Source organism: Taudactylus pleione, unplaced genomic scaffold (genome assembly GCF_031769625.1).
Source record: "Taudactylus pleione unplaced genomic scaffold, aTauple2 ptg000547l, whole genome shotgun sequence".
Classification (NCBI taxonomy): Eukaryota; Metazoa; Chordata; class Amphibia; order Anura; family Myobatrachidae; genus Taudactylus; species Taudactylus pleione.
Window position 1 is genome coordinate 1,635,553 of NW_028284949.1, and position 17,311 is coordinate 1,652,863.

Below are 17,311 nucleotides of genomic sequence, written 5' to 3' on the forward strand. Positions count from 1 at the left end.
CCCTGTTAGGATCTTCTAGTGCCAGTCTTCCGGCGTCGGGATTTCAAACCCCGGACCTAACTCATACCGATTCCGTAACTTCATTAGCAGATCCTTCATATGGCTGAAAAGTTGTTCTCTCAAAGTAACAACTTTGGGTGCAGAACAGGTCAAGCTTAAGGATGGGGGATTGTGCCAGATTCTCAAATTTCTGATGCCCATTTCACCTAATTAACTTTATAAGAAAAAAAGTGTTTGGCGCTCTCTCTTGTGCAACAGATGTTTTAGCAGATCATTATATAATTTAGACCAGTAATATGGACCTGGGTCATCCTTGTTCCAACTATTCCATGCTATACTCAGCCCGTTTCTGGTGCAAGGGTTCTCCTATCCCAGGGGTCTATCCCGCCCCCATATATAATAACAACCCCCATATCATACACAGTGTGAGCTGGCAGCTGCCTTAGTCCTCTATATAACTCACTGTACAGAACCCTTCCCTATATACTGTATATATAGTAAAAATAGTAACTATCCCATATTTTACAGTGTGATCTGGGAGCTGCCGTATTCCTTTATATAACTCACGTTATAGACCCCTCATCTATATATAATAGTAACAATTCCCCATATTATACAGTGTGAGCAGGGAGCTGCTTTATCCCTCTATATAAGACACTATAGAGACCACTCCAATATATATAATAGTAATAATCCCCCATATTATACACAGTGTAACTTGGGAGGTGCCTAATTCCTCTATACAACTCGCTGTACAGACACCCTCCCCTATATATAATAGTAATAATTCCCCATATGTTACACCCCAACCCCCTGCTCTCCCCAGCCAGCTCCCTCCCCAGTCACTGACACCCCCGGGCGATGACTGAGGCGCATTATACAGCACCCCAGCAGCAGAGGAGGGTGCAAGAAACTGGTCCGACCCTCTTCTCATTCCCCTCAGTGCGGTGATTGGCAGCAGCGAATAGCCAATCAGGCGGCACAAAGTAGGAGGGACGTCCTGTAACTAGAGAGCACTTGCCGCTCACGGCATAACTAGAGCAACAGCAGTATAGGCTAATGGTGTCCTCATGACAGTGACCGGCGGTCATATTCTTCTAGTCACATAGCAGAGGGGGAGGGGCACGGGGGCTTTAGCTGCCATTTTGTCATAGACCTTCCCGAAAGCCGGAGCCAGGTAGTGTGTCCAATTCTGTACTGTATATATTATATTATTATATAGGGGAGAGGGGACTGTACAGTGTTATATGAGGGGGAATAGTACAACAACCAGCACACACTATGTGGTATTATTATATAGGGGAGAGAGGACTGTACAGTGATATATGAGGGGGAATAACACAGCTCCCAGCACACACTATGTGGTATTATTATTATATATAGGGGAGAGGGGACTGACTGTACAGTGATATATGAGGGGGAATAACACAGCTGTCAGCACACACTGATATGTGATATTATTATTATATAGAGGAGAGAGGGGACGGTACAGTGATATATGAGGGGGAATAACACAGCTCCCAGCACACACTATGTGGTATTATATAGAGAGTGGGGACTGTACAGTGATATATGACGGGGAATTACACAGCTCCCAGCACACACTGATATGTGGTATTATTATATAGAGAAGAGAGGGGACTGTACAGTGATATATGAGGGGGAATTACACAGCTCCCAGCACACACTGATATGTGGTATTATTATATAGAGAAGAGAGGGGACTGTACAGTGATATATGAGGGGGAATAACACAGCTGTCAGCACACACTGATATGTGGTATTATTGTTATATATGGGGGAGGGGACTCTACAGTGATATATGATGGGGAATAACACAGCTCCCAGCACACACTGATATATGGTATTATTATGTAGAGGAGGTGGGACTGTACAGTGATATATCACGGGGAATAACACAGCTCCCAGCACACACTGATATGTGGTATTATTATTATTATTATATAGAGGGAGGGGACTGTACAGTGATATATGAGGGGGAATACTACAGCTCCCAGCACACACTGATATGTGGTATTATTATTATACAGAGGGAAAGGACCGTACAGTGATCTATCAGGGGGAATAACACAGCTCCAGGCACACACTGCTATGTGTAATTATTATTATATAGGGGGTGGGGAATGTACTGAGGGGGAATAACAGCTTCCGGCACAAACTGATATGTTGTAATGTTAGGGCTCGATCCAATTAGGTGCGAATTGCAAGTAGCGAGTTTGTTTCTTTAAGCTCCCCCATTTTGACGCGAAGCGCGCTCCTGACAATTCTCCAATCCAATTAAAAATGCCTGTTCGCAGTACTCACAGCGGAGGGGTGTGAATTGACTGCCAAATGAGATTTGCGAGAAATGCATGAAAATGTGGGGAGACCATCCTGGACCCCCCAAAATGGATAATTTCATTAGCAGGACCGTATAGACGGCTGTTTGTTGGCATTAGGAAGGTAATGTGTCAAATGGCTGATTTTTATTTTTTTTTTCTAAATGCAAGAAAATTATAAAAAACAAACTTTTTTCATTTAATCTCAAACGAATTAAACGAAAAATGCAAAAATAAAGTTGAAAAAAGGGAGATTTTGGGGTACCTTGAGGGCACATTGAAAAATTGGAAAAAAAATTCTAAAAACAATTATCTTTCAACTAAAAAAATATTGTAATTAACTTTGGGGTGCCTAAACTAACGAAAAAGTTGATTTTGGGGTAATTTGAGGAAAAAAAAATTTTTACTCCCCAAAAATTACGCAATTTTTTAAATAATTAAGCTAATTTAAAACTTCCAAATGCCTCACTAGTCATTAGGTGGTGTCCAAGGGGTTCAGCACAGGGTCCTGACATTTTAACCTTAAAATAAAGATTTTCCTTTCCATCTCTCACCCTCAGGGAGGTGCAAGTGGAAAGTTGCGAATTCAGTCTGACTGATCAGTGCGAGTTGCTAATTGGATTGCAAAATGAATTCCCTATGCGAATTCTAAGTGAAAATCGCACCTAATTGGATTGACCCCTTAGTGTTCATTCTAGGTGTGGTACGGGGTAGGGCACTCCAGCGTGCGCCTGAAAAGGGGACATGATGCGTCCCCTGTTCATCACTCTTGGGGGCAGCCCCATTCTCTGTGAATATTTACCGGTGGTGTGCACTGCACCGCAATTTTACCCACCCGCTGGACACTGCAGTTTGTGGGTGGGGATAGCACCCGGCATGTTGTTTTACCGGTTTGCCAACAGGTCGCCGCCAAAAGGACAGGGCGCATTCTGCCCTTGTGACTTTGGGCAGGGCGTGCAGCCCCACTAAAACAACCTAGCCCGAACGCTATATTATTATTAATATATAAGGGGGATTAAATCAGCTCTTACCACAGACTGATATGTGGTAATATTATAATGGGGAGAGGGGACTGTTTAGTGATACTTCAGCATAGAGAAACTACTCTCACCACACACTTATATGTGGTAGTATTATTATATCAGGGAGAAAGGACTTAACGGGAACAGTTTTTTAACTTGATCGTGAAAAATGCGATTTTCTGTGTCAAGCGACATATGATAATAGTATCCTACTGTACAGAGGGTCCTCCACTATACAGATGGAGCATCCTATTGTATCCTATTATACAGGGGGAGCGGCCTGTGGTGTATTTTACAGTGGTTGCAGCCTGCGTTGTCCTACTGCACAGGGTGATTGGTCTGTTTTTTCCAACACTTTACAGCGGTAGCAGCCTGCGGTGTCCTATTATACAGGGGGAGCAGTCTGCAGTGTCCTACTATACAGGGGGAACATCCAGCGGTATCCTACTATACAGGGGAAGCGGCCTGTGTCACCTATTGCACTCTACTATACTAGGGGAGCATCCTGTGTTGTCCTAATATACAGGGGGGAGTAGCCTGTGGTGTCTTTCTATACAGGGGGAGCAGCTTGTTCCTCTACAGGAGGAGTGTCCTGTGGTGTCCTACTATACAGGGGGAGCAGCCTGTGGTGTCCTATTATAGAGGGTGAGCATCCTGTGGTGTCCTACCACACGGGGAGTGGCTTGTGGTGCCTATAGTGGCCTGTTGCACTCTACTATATGGGGCAGCAACCTGTGGTGCCTTCCTATACAGGGAGAGCAGCCTGTGGTGCCTTCCTATACAGGGGGAATGGCCTGTGTCACCTATTGCACTCTACTATACAGGGGGAGCATCCTGTGTTGTCCTACTATACAGGGGGGAGTAGCCTGTGGTGTCTTTCTATACAGGGGGAGCAGCTTGTTCCTCTACAGGAGGAGTGTCCTGTGGTGTCCTACTATACAGGGGGAGCGGCCTGTGGTGTCCTATTATAGAGGGTGAGCATCCTGTGGTGTCCTACCACACGGGGAGTGGCTTGTGGTGCCTATAGTGGCCTGTTGCACTCTACTATATGGGGCAGCAACCTGTGGTGCCTTCCTATACAGGGAGAGCAGCCTGTGGTGCCTTCCTATACAGGGGGAATGGCCTGTGTCACCTATTGCACTCTACTATACAGGGGGAGCATCCTGTGTTGTCCTACTATACAGGGGGAGCAACCTGTGGTGCCTTCCTATGCAGGGGGAGCAGCCTGTGGTGCCTTCCTATACAGGGGGAGCGGCCTGTGTCACCTATTGCGGCCTGTTGCACTCTACTATACAGGGGGAGTAGCCTGTGGTGCCTTCCTATACAGGGGGAATGGCCTGTGTCACCTATTGCACTCTACTATACAGGGGGAGCATCCTGTGTTGTCCTACTATACAGGGGGAGCAACCTGTGGTGCCTTCCTATGCAGGGGGAGCAGCCTGTGGTGCCTTCCTATACAGGGGGAGCGGCCTGGGTCACCTATTGCAGCCTGTTGCACTCTACTATACAGGGGGAGCATCCTGTGTTGTCCTACTATACAGGGGGAGCAGCCTGTAGTGTCATTCTATACAGGGGGAGAATCTTGTTGCACTCTACTGTACAGGGGGAGTGGCCAGTGGTGTCCGACTATACAAGGGAGTGGCCTGTGTTACCCTACTATACTGGGCGAGCGGCTTGTGGTGTCCAATACTATACAGAGGGAGTGGCTTCTGGTATTCTATTATTCAGAGAGAGCGGCCTGCAATATCCTACTATACAAGGGTAGCAGCCTGCGATGTCCTATTATACAGGGGGAGCAGTCTGCGGTGTCCTACTATACAGTTGGACCATACTGCGGTGTCCTACTGCACAGGGGGAGTGGTTTGTGCTGCCTATAGCGGCCTGTTGCACTCTACTATACAGGGGCAGCAATCTGTGGTGCCTTCCTTTACAGGGGGAGCAGCCTGTGGTGCCTTACTATACAGGGGGAGCAGCCGTGGTGTCCTGCTATACAGAGATAGCAGCTTGTTGCGCTCTACTATATAGGAGTTGAATATGATGTCCTACTATACAAGGGGAGCAGCCTTTGGTCCCCTACTTTACAGGCAAGCGGCTTGTGGTGTCCTACAATACAGGGAGAGTGCGCTGTGGTGTCCTATTATACATGGGGAACAGCCTGCTGTGTCCTACTATACAGGGAGAGCTTCTTGTGTTGCTTGTGGCTTCTTGCGCTGTACTATGCAGGTGACGCATCCTGTGTTCTACATGAAGGAATGGCATATGGTGCATTACTATATGGGTGGAGCAGCATGTGGTACCCAGCTATACAGGGGGAGCGGCTTGTTGCACTCTACTATACAGGGGGAGTGGTCTGTGGTTCCCTACTATACAACGTGAGCAACCTGTGGTACTCTTCTATACAGGGGAGGGTCCGGTGGTGTCCTACTATACAGCAGGAGCAGCCTGTGGTGCCTTATTATACAATGGGAGAAGCCTGAGGCGTCCTACTGCACAGGGGAAGTGGCTTGTGGTGTCCAATACTATACTGAGGGAACTGAGGCTGTTATACTATACAGGGGGTAGCAGCTTGCGGTGGACTTTTATACAGGGGGAGCATCCTGCAGTGTGCTACTGTGCTACTGTACATGGGGAGGAGCCTGTGCTGTCCTACACTACTCAGGGGGAGCGGCCTATGGTTCCTTACTATACAGGAGAGCAGCTTGTGGTGTCCTAATATACAGGGGTGTGGCCTGTTAAGCTCTACTAAATAGTGGGAGCAACCTAGTGTGTCCTACTAAACAGTTGGAGCAGCCTGTGGTTCCCTTCTGTAAAGGGGGAGCAGCTTGCATTGTCCTATATACAAGGGGAGCTGCCTGTAGTATCCTACTATACAGGGTTAGCGGCCTGTGATGTCCTAGTTTAGATGGAGTCCAGTCTGTTGCATCTTACTATACGGGGCAGCGGCCCCTTGTATCTTACTATATAGGGGGAGCATCGTGTGGTGTCCTACTGCAGCCAGTGGTGTGTCCTACTAAACATGGGGAGCAGACTGTGTTGTCTTGCTATACAGAGGGAGCCTGTGTGTGCTGTCCTACTTTAAAGGGGGAACAGCCTCTGGTGTCCTACTTTTAAAGGGCAAACAGCCTTTTGTGACTTACTATGCAGGTGGTGTTATTATAGCAGAGTAATAATAACAGTAATGAGTGGTCAGGGAATAACACATAGTAGGTATAACATGTATGAATATTCCGGATGATACATTACAGGAGCTGGGGAAGGATATGTGAGAAGGACACAGACCGGCCATGTAACAGAGGGCTGCGCTCCCTGAGCTGCGACTGTCTGTCAGGGCGTCTTGTTATACTGAGCGATAGTGACTCTCTAAGAGACAGCCAGTGGCTGTGACAGTCCCCAGATTCTCAGAGTGTCACTGATTGTCCCCCAAGACATGTCTCACCCTACACTGCATACACACGGCCGGCAGGCTGGTCACACATGACACCTACATCTGAGTAATTTGTGCAGAGTGACTGATGGAATTCTGTATTGCTTAACCCTAATTCTGTATTGCTTAACCCTTTGTCCCCTGGGCTGCCTGCTGTCCTACATGTATGCCTGTTTTATTAACCTCTTCTGTTCCCTTTCCCCTCCCCTGTGTTACTGCCACCTCTGTACAGCTGTTACACCTTCTGTTGGGTGCTTGTTTCCCTACATTAGTTCCCCTATGCCCATATCGGCACCCCTTCCGCTCTCCTGTACACCCCTCACACCCGTTATCTGTATGACCTCAGTATAGTCACAAATTCTCTTCATTTGTAGAATAAATTAAAAACAAAAGTAAAAAGTTCCAACATCCCTAATTCATGTGTTTGTAATAGACTCACGTGGAGCAAATTGCACCAACTATGTGTCTGGGAGGAATAAGACCCCCGGCCAGGAGAGGAGCATTAGTGTAACCTTATGTACTACAGCGTTGTGTGACGGCCTCTGAGGAGTCTTATGGGGCTGGGTCGCAGGAATCTTTGACAGACACTGACCTGGGCTCTAGGGCTGGGGGGAAAGGGGAGACTTACTGGTCCAGTTACATGTCTGACTGTTACATGTGTTCTCTGTAATGTGTAATACATTTCTTCACTTTTTTCCTAGACAGTCCTGCTGTGAGCCAGAGTCTTAACTACACATATTCTCACTGATTCACTGAGGATGGACAAGGATGAGAGTTGCAGGACCGAGAGAATCTTACATCTCACCCTGGAGATCATCTACCTGCTGACTGGGGAGGTGAGAGGGTCTGGGAGTGTCACAGTGACATCACTTACAGTATATCTATAGTAATAATACAGGGACATGACTGGGGAGGTGAGAGGGTCTGGGAGTGTCACAGTGACATCACTTATACCTATAGTAGTAATACAGGGACATGACTGGGGAGGTGAGGGGATCTGGGAGTGTCACAGTGACATCACTTATACCTATAGTAGTAATACAGGGACATGATGGGGGAGGTGAGGGGATCTGGGAGTGTCACAGTGACATCACTTATACCTATAGTAGTAATACAGGGACATGATGGGGGAGGTGAGGGGATCTGGGAGTGTCACAGTGACATCACTTACAGTATATCTATAGTAATAATACAGGGACATGACTGGGGAGGTGAGGGGATCTGGCAGTGTATGCAATGACATCACTTATATCTATAGTAATACCTGTGTAGCAGGGAGCAAGTCTAAAGTATTAGTATCAGTCCCACACTCAATGGAGTTGGGAGTTACTACTTTGCTTGTATTGTTATTTTCTTTCTGTCACTAACAGAAAGATGTTGGAGCTGAAGGAGATACTCTATACTCTACATTTTCCTGGGTATTAGAGATTGTTATAAGAATTGCTTTTCTGAAATAGAAGAGTCTTATGCAAAATGAACACCTGAATAAACAGTATCATTTAGGTGGAGTTTAATTGACCTTCTCAATACACAGGATTACACAGTAGTGAAGAAGACATCCGGTGAGTGTGAGACTCCCAGCAGCCGTCCCCGTGTGTCAGGAGGACTGAGCAGGACCGAGAGCCCCATCACGGTGCCTCCACCTCACTCACTGATACATGAGAGACACAATGACCAGAAAATCCTGAAACTCGTCAACAATAATTTTAAGTTGCTGACTGGAGAGGTGATTGCTGGGAATGGGACATTATATAGTAACACCAGGGAATGTGTCTGGGTGATGACTGGAGAGGTGACTGCTGGGAATGGGACATTATATAGTAACACCAGGGGATGTGTCTGGGTGATGACTGGAGAGGTGACTGCTGGGAATGGGACATTATATAGTAACACCAGGGGATGTGTCTGGGGGATGACTGGAGAGGTGACTGCTGGGAATGGGACATTATACAGTAACACCAGGGGATGTGTCTGGGGGATGACTGGAGAGGTGACTGCTGGGAATGGGACATTATATAGTAACACCAGGGGATGTGTCTGGGGGATGACTGGAGAGGTGACTGCTGGGAATGGGACATTATATAGTAACACCAGGGGATGTGTCTGGGGGATGACTGGAGAGGTGACTGCTGGGAATGGGACATTATATAGTAACACCAGGGGATGTGTCTGGGGGATGACTGGAGAGGTGACTGCTGGGAATGGGACATTATATAGTAACACCAGGGGATGTGTCTGGGTGATGACTGGAGAGGTGACTGCTGGGAATGGGACATTATATAGTAACACCAGGGAATGTGTCTGGGTGATGACTGGAGAGGTGACTGCTGGGAATGGGACATTATATAGTAACACCAGGGGATGTGTCTGGGTGATGACTGGAGAGGTGACTGCTGGGAATGGGACATTATACAGTAACACCAGGGGATGTGTCTGGGTGATGACTGGAGAGGTGACTGCTGGGAATGGGACATTATACAGTAACACCAGGGGATGTGTCTGGGTGATGACTGGAGAGGTGACTGCTGGGAATGGGACATTATACAGTAACACCAGGGGATGTGTCTGGGTGATGACTGGAGAGGTGATTGCTGGGAATGGGACATTATACAGTAACACCAGGGGATGTGTCTGGGTGATGACTGGAGAGGTGATTGCTGGGAATGGGACATTATTCAGTAACACCAGGGGATGTGTCTGGGCGATGACTGGAGAGGTGACTGCTGGGAATGGGACATTATACAGTAACACCAGGGGATGTGTCTGGGCGATGACTGGAGAGGTGACTGCTGGGAATGGGACATTATACAGTAACACCAGGGGATGTGTTTGGGCGATGACTGGAGAGGTGACTGCTGGGAATGGGACATTATACAGTAACACCAGGGGATGTGTCTGGGCGATGACTGGAGAGGTGATTGCTGGGAATGGGGCACTATACAGTAACACCAGGGGATGTGTCTGGGCGATGACTGGAGAGGTGACTGCTGGGAATGGGACACTATACAGTAACACCAGGGGATGTGTCTGGGTGATGACTGGAGATGTGACTGCTGGGAATGGGACATTATACAGTTACACCAGGGGATGTGTCTGGGTGATGACTGGAGAGGTGACTGCTGGGAATGGGACATTATACAGTAACACCAGGGGATGTGTCTGGGTGATGACTGAAGAGGTGACTGCTGGGAATGGGACATTATACAGTAGCACCAGGGTCTGTGTCTGGGTGGTGACTGTATCATTGTGAGTATCAGGTTCCTATAAGGTGTAATGATGACACTTTCTATGTCGTCTTGCAGGAGGGGGATTATATAGAGGAACACAGGGGTCTGTTCAAGGCCGTGATGGTGGAGAATCACCGGCCACTCACATCACCGGGTAAGAGGAGACTGTAATATATTGTACAGGGGAGAGCAGCTATGGGATATATACACACATCACCTGATAATCCAATATATACAATGGGGATCGGTATGAATGACCGCCGGACATATGTCAGATGGTTCGAAGACCGGCAGCCCTGAAAATACCGATCGCAAGTACCTAACTATCCCTAACCCTCTCCCCCCCTAACCCTCCTTTAGGGTACCTAACACTAACCCCCACCCCCTAGTGCCTAACCCCCCCTGTAAGTGCCTAAAACTAAACCCCCCCCCCCCCCCGCTTCCCCGCACCCTAAACCTAAGACTCCCAGGGGGGTGCCAAAAGCTAACCCCTCCTTCCCCTACCTTAACCTCCCGGTGGGGTGACTAACCCTAAGTCCCTCCGGGAGCCCTGAAACCTAACCCTCCCCTTCCCCCCGCGGCTGTCCGCGCCCGGCTTACCTTCGTTCGGTATGCCGGTCGTCGGGCTCCCGGCATAGGTCTAATGACAGGCGTTGGGATTTCGACGCCTGTTATTAGTATCCTGCCGGGATTTAACAGTCGGGAAAACGGCCTTCGCCATTTCGATCGTCGGCATCCGTACTGCATACCATACAATGTAATCAGTCACTATGTATCTCCTACAGATGGAGCCAGTAACAAACATACACCAGAGAGATGTCCCCGTCCTCTTTATTCACAGGATTGTACAAAGGAGAATCACAGGACCCCACAGGAGCATCAGGTAGGAGGGATTGCAGGGCAATGCAGAGATGCCGCTGATATGCATAGGGTTAGGATCCAAATGTCTCTAGACAAACAAATCACACAACATTTAGATAATTGTTATCGCCAGTCTGCTCCTTCTCTAATGTGCAGGCGCCTGAACTTCCGATTGTTGTGTTCCAGACCGCTGATGATGACACTGATATTATACATTTCTTCTTCTGGGTCCATAGGGATCCACAGGGATAACATGGGGTAATGTGGTTGGAGAGATCCAGGCACCAAACAGTTAAAGCTTTGCAGCTCCCATGATGCACTGTGTTCTCCTCCATATATACCCCAGTCCTAGCCACAGGCCTTAACTGGTTCGTTTGGTGCGGCAGGATCAAGACGCACCTTTTGTAACAGGAGACAGCTCAGGCAGTACTAAGCTTTTATTTTATATTTTATTTCATATGTTTTGAGTTAGCAGTACTAAGCGTCTGTAGTAAGACGCAGATAATGCAACTCCATCTACCCCCGCTCGGCCAAAACACCAGTAACTGGGCTGGTGAGTTCAGGCGGTCTCAGCTTAGCTTGCTAGCAGCGACGCTGGGACCTGGACTGCAACCGGACGCACGGAGATGACAGGTAAGGCGATTCCTCGCTTATGGGGAATCGTGCGCGGCAGTCCTTGCTTCTGGTTTAAGAGATGCACCAGAAGCCATTGCAGTCAGGCCCCGGGATTGTCCACGTCCTAACTAGACCACCGGGGCCCTATCAACTGATGCCGGGGTTTGGCAGCAGATGCATATCTGCCGGCTGGTTGATGCAGCTTACGGGTGGTAGGCACTCCCCCAGCAGCTCCTCCCCCGACCCAGACGCAGCCTTCAGTAAGGTTTTGCGCTTCTGGGTCACTCCGCCTACCCTCCACATGTATATGAGATGCTCACAGCCCACAATCGGTGCGCTACTATTTGTCTCAGAAGGGTTTAAGTCAGTATCAGTGCTCTCCAGCCTTGTCACACTCTGACCTGTGTTAACTAGAGAATCACTGACCTGTCAGCTGGTCCTTTTGTGGCAGGGCTGAAATGCAGTGGAAATGTTTTTGGGATTAAGATCATTGTCATGGCAAAGAGGGACTTTGCAGTTAATTGCAATTCATCTGATCACTCTTCATGACATTCTGGAGTATATGGAAATTGCCACCATACAAACTGAAGCAACAGACTTTGTGAAAACCAATACTTGTGTCATTCTCAAAACTTTTGGCCATGGCTGTACAGTGCTCTGTATCCTACCATGGCTTGTGTTTGAGTAGTTGATTTAGAGTATATTGCAATTATTTACATATACATTGTATGTGACTGTTTGCTAGCTGCTGTACTGATACTGTCCTTGATTTCTGACTATCAATTATAACTATCACTGTGTTTTCTCTCCTTCTGGGGTAGGGGTTTTTCCTCTGGGTACTTCACATTTAAATTTAATTTGTGAAGGCTGTCACATAGCATTTGTATTGTTCTTACTTTGAAAATGTCAAGAGATAAAGGTAAACAGGACGCAGAGGCTCCTGTGCTGATCTCATGTGAATCCTGTATGACTATAAAGTTGTCCTCACTGGACATTATTATGGATGGTTTGTGTGTTGCCTGTTATAAAGAGCCACATCAGTCCAATATGCAAGAACCATCTTGGGTATCCTCTTTATCTCAGGTAATGAAGCAATTTGTGGATCACATGGCTGCTCCCACACTGTCTTCTTATACGGGGTGTCCACAGCATGCTATGTTTGCACCTCCTATGCATCCTTCTTGGGGGAATGTTTATGGCCACTCTAGTCAGTATGGGGCCGTCAAATATTGAAAACAAGGAGGTAATTACTAAGGCACCTAAACACAAACGATCTGCTCAGTTTATGGATTCAGATGCATCATCCGATGAAGCCGATAAGCAGGGTTCTTCTCCAGAATCCAGCTCGGGAGAGGAGGACCTTCCATCCACAGGGAATGTTCCTTCTTTGGTGAAGGCGGTTAAATCAGTCCTAGATATTCAGGATGAACCAGCCCCCAATAAGAAGGCTCCATTGTTTAAACACCACCGAAAGGGGGTCAAAATGGAGTTTCCTATATCTAAGCAGCTCACTGAGCTTACGGAGGAAGCATGGGGTATCCTGGATAAACCGTTTCATGTGCATAAAAGATTAACATCGTTGTATCCTTTCCCAGCTACCGCATGTACTAAGTGGGAGATTCCTCCTACTGTGGATGCTCATGTATTGCACTTAGTTTAAAATGCTACATTGCCAATTCCAACGGCATCCTCTCTGAAGAATGTTACAGATGTGAAGACTGAAGCATGTCTTATGACAATTTTTTCAGCTTCTGGAGTAGTTAATCGTCCAGTTATGGCTGGAGCCTCGGTAGCCAGAGCTGTTGAAGAATGGACAGGGGCATTAGAAGATTCTCTACCAGAGACTACCAGAGAACATATGATGTATACCTCCCATATACGTGAAGCAGCTTCCTATTTGGGAAGAACTGCAATGGATGCTGGGATTATAGCTTCCAAAGCATCATCAGCTTCAGTAGTAGCACACAGGGTCATTTGGTTAAGATCCTGGAAGGCTGATACATGATGAAAGAAGGCTCTGGAGACTTTACCTTTCCAGGGAAGGATACCTTTGGGAGCAGAGTTAGACAAGATAATATCTACTCTGGCAGCTTCAAAATCAGCAGGGCTGCCATCCACGCCTACAGTAAAGTCTAAGTAGTTTTTCTTTCAGCCCTTTTGACCTCAGGGAAGAGCAAAGGAATACCCTTTTTCCAAACCGGCTAGTTTTCTCAAGACTACAAGGTGACAAACTAGGAGGTCGGGGTCGACAAAACGTCCAGTTTCTAAATAGGGTGACAAACCTTCCCCTGACGGGGCGGATCTCCTGGGGGATCCCAGGGTGGGAGGCTGACGACTTCAATTTACGGATCATTGGCATCAAACAGCGACATATGTTTGGGTCTAACAAGTGGTCTCTCAGAGGTATGCCCTCACTTTCAGGAGGCATCCTCTCCAGAAGTTTTTTTGCACAGATGCCCCATCAGATGTGGTCAGGGCCTTGGCCCTTCAGGAGGCCATTCACTCTATGCTTCAGGCAGGGGTAATAATCTCGGTCCTTGTGTCACAACAGGGAAAGGGTTAATATTCCAATCTGTTTTTGGTTCAGAAACCAAATGGGGCTTTTCGTCATATCCTGAACCTCAAACCCTTCAACAGGTTTATCCATATTCCCAAGTTTCGTAAGGAAACTCTCCAGTCAATTATATTGGGGATTTTATGGTTTCCCTGGACATTCAGGATGCGTATCTACATATTCCCATTACGTCACCCCACTAAAGATTTCTACGATTTGCTGTCCTACAGCAACATTACCAATTTCAGACATTGCCTTTTGGTCTGTCAATGGTCCGTCGGGTCTTTACCAAAATTATGTCAGTCATGACGTCTTACCTAAGGCATCAGGGTATCAGAATACTTCCATATCTGGACAACCTTCTGATATTGGCACAGACTCCAGTTGTTTTGCAACACCATCTTCAAATGACAATAGCCTGTCTACAAAGGCATGGCTGGATCATCAATTGGAAAAAGTCATCTCTTCTTCCAACACAGCAGATGGTACGTCTGGGAGCATTTCTGGATTCTCAGGCACAAAGGGTATTTCTGCAAGAGGACAAGATTACAGTCCTATCATTGCGGATAAGCAAGCTGTTACGCAAATGAAGGGTATCCATTCTATTAGCAATGCAGGTCCTGGGATCAATGGTATCCACCTTTGACATGGTAGAGTATGCTCAGTTCCTTTCCAGGCCTCTGCACAGATTGATTCTCTCCATGTGGAACGGACAGTATCATCTAATAAGGTCCCAGAGGATCCGTCTCCGCCTCTCCCTCCTGTGGTGGCTGAAAAAGGACCTTCGCGGATGGGGGGCAGTGACAGGTCATCACACCTTTCAGGGAAGATAGTCAAATCAGGAAAGTCATCTGCCCATAAACATTCTGGAACTGCAAGCAGTATACAGAGCCCTGATCATGGCAGGCCGGTCCAGATCCAGTCCGACAACGCTACTACAGTAGCCTATCTCAATCATCAAGGAGGCATGCAAAGTTTTGCAGCAATGAAGTAAGTGACAAGAAATCTGATTTGGGCAGAACGTCATCTTCCGGCCATTTTGGAAATATTCATACCGGTTCTCAATTGGGAAGCAGACTTCCTAATTCGTCAGGACATACACGCAGGAAAGTGGTCTCTCCATCCAGGAGTGTTTCAGCTCTTGGTGAACAAATGGGGTCTACCAGAAATAGATCTCATGGCATCGCGTCACAACCACAAGGTTCCCAGGTACGGGTCCAGGTCCAGAGACCCATCAGCAGCATTCATGATGCACTGACTGTAAGATGGGACTTCAAGCTGGCGTATCTCTATCCTCCGATTCCCTCCCAAGAGTTATCAGGAAATTAGAGCAGCTTTCAAACTCCAGACCTCTCTGTAGGTGAAGCTTCTCTTGATGTAGTTCGTGCTCTATGTATCTATCTGGAGCATACAAACTCAGATACTCTTTTTGTATTACATGGTTTTCACAAATGAGGATGGCCATCTAACAAGCAGACACTGGCTCGATGGTTACATATGACTATCTCTCAGGTGTACACATAGGCTGATCTCCCTGTCCCAAGCAAGGTGACAGCACATTCTTCTCGGTCTGTAGAGCCATCGCGGGCATTTCATCGTGGTGCTTCTGCTGAGCAATTGTGCAAGGCAGCCACGTGGTCTTCTGTCCACACGTTTCTTAGGTTCTATGCCTTTGATACTTTTGCCTCTCAGGATATTTCCTTTGGGCGTCAAGTTCTCCTTTCTGCTTAGGAGCATCCCCCACCATAGGGGAACTGCTTTAGGACATCCCCATGGTATCCCTGTGGATCCCTATGGACCCTGAAGAAGAAAATTAGAGTTATGGTAGACTTGCCTTGATCACTCTTTTTCTTCAAGGTCCATTGGGTCCACAGGGCAGCCACCCTGACTCACCTGGCTTCATTCTGTGATATTTTTCTTTCGGGATGAATTCCCTCATCTTGTGTGAGTGTGTTTCTGGTGTATGATTGTTATTCCTTCTCCTCTTTCCTTATCCTGCCTTAGGTTTGCTTACGCAACTGAAGGCCTGTGGCTAGGGGTGGGGTATATATGGAAGCGGACCCAGTGCATCCTGGGAGCTGTAAAGCTTTACTGTTTGGTGCCTGGATCTCGCCAACCACATTACCCCATGGATGTTATGAATGTGTTATAATTTTATTGGTTGTTTAGGATGAAGTTGTGAATTTTAAGATAGAAGAAATAGAGGGAGAAGAAGAGACGTATGTGAGGGGTGATGAGCAGTGTAACGAGGAGGAAGACCCCACAGATATCAGCACAGGTGAGTAATAATCAGCAAGTACAGAACAGTCACATATTCTCCTTGTTCTGTCACTACAACAATCTCTTATCCTACCTCCCTTTGTCGGTACAAACTAATGAAGAAAATGTATCTTCCCAGGAGGGGAGTCAGGAGCCATCAGCCCCTATTATGCTCCTGCTCTCCCCCTCACATGTCAATCTGTGTAACCAGCCCAGAGTTCTGACAAGTCTCCTTCCCACACTCTCTGGTGTATCTCATATATCAGGAGCCACCAGCCTCTATTACACTCCTGCTGTCCTCATCACATCATATCACTGTGTGCTACCAGCCCAGAGATCTGACCAGTCTCCTCCCCACACTCTCTGGTGTATCTCATACATCAGGAACCATCAGCCCATACTATAATCCTGGTCTCCCCCTCAGATTATGTCACTGTGTGTTACCAGCCAAGAGATCTGACCAGTCTCCTCCCCACACTCTCTGGTGTATCTCATACATCAGGAACCATCAGCCCCAATTATACGCCTGCTCTCCCCCTCACATCATGTCACTGTGTGTTACCAGCCCATAGATCTAACCAGTTTCATCCCCACACACTCCCTGTTGCATCTCATACATCAGGAGTCATTAGCCCCTATTAGACTCTTGCACTCCACCTCACATTATGTCACTGTGTGTTACCATCCCAGAGATCTGACCAGTCTCCTCTTCACTATCTCTGGTGTATCTCTTACATCAGTACAAGGAAGGGTCATCATAGGGAGTCCATCACTGATGGTAATAATATATGTATATACTGTATTGGTAGTGATAGTGGTGATATGAGACAAGCTGTGTACTAGTCTTATAACTACCTATTATAGTACATGTAAGATGCTGCACGCTATGGTTACAAGGTGTCTGAGATAATGCACATTACACGATCCTGTAACTCAGGCTGTCCTTAGGTCATAGGAAAGCCAGTATGGTGGGAACCTCTTGCTGCTCAGGAGGATATTGGTGACTACTT

The 17,311-nt window shown here is 47.3% G+C and overlaps 1 protein-coding gene across 1 annotated transcript in view; it reads left to right on the forward strand.

The window, feature by feature from the left end:
- Positions 1-17,311, forward strand: part of LOC148500739 (uncharacterized) — a 163,541-nt gene that overhangs the window by 110,051 nt on the left and 36,179 nt on the right. The window lies entirely within an intron of this gene.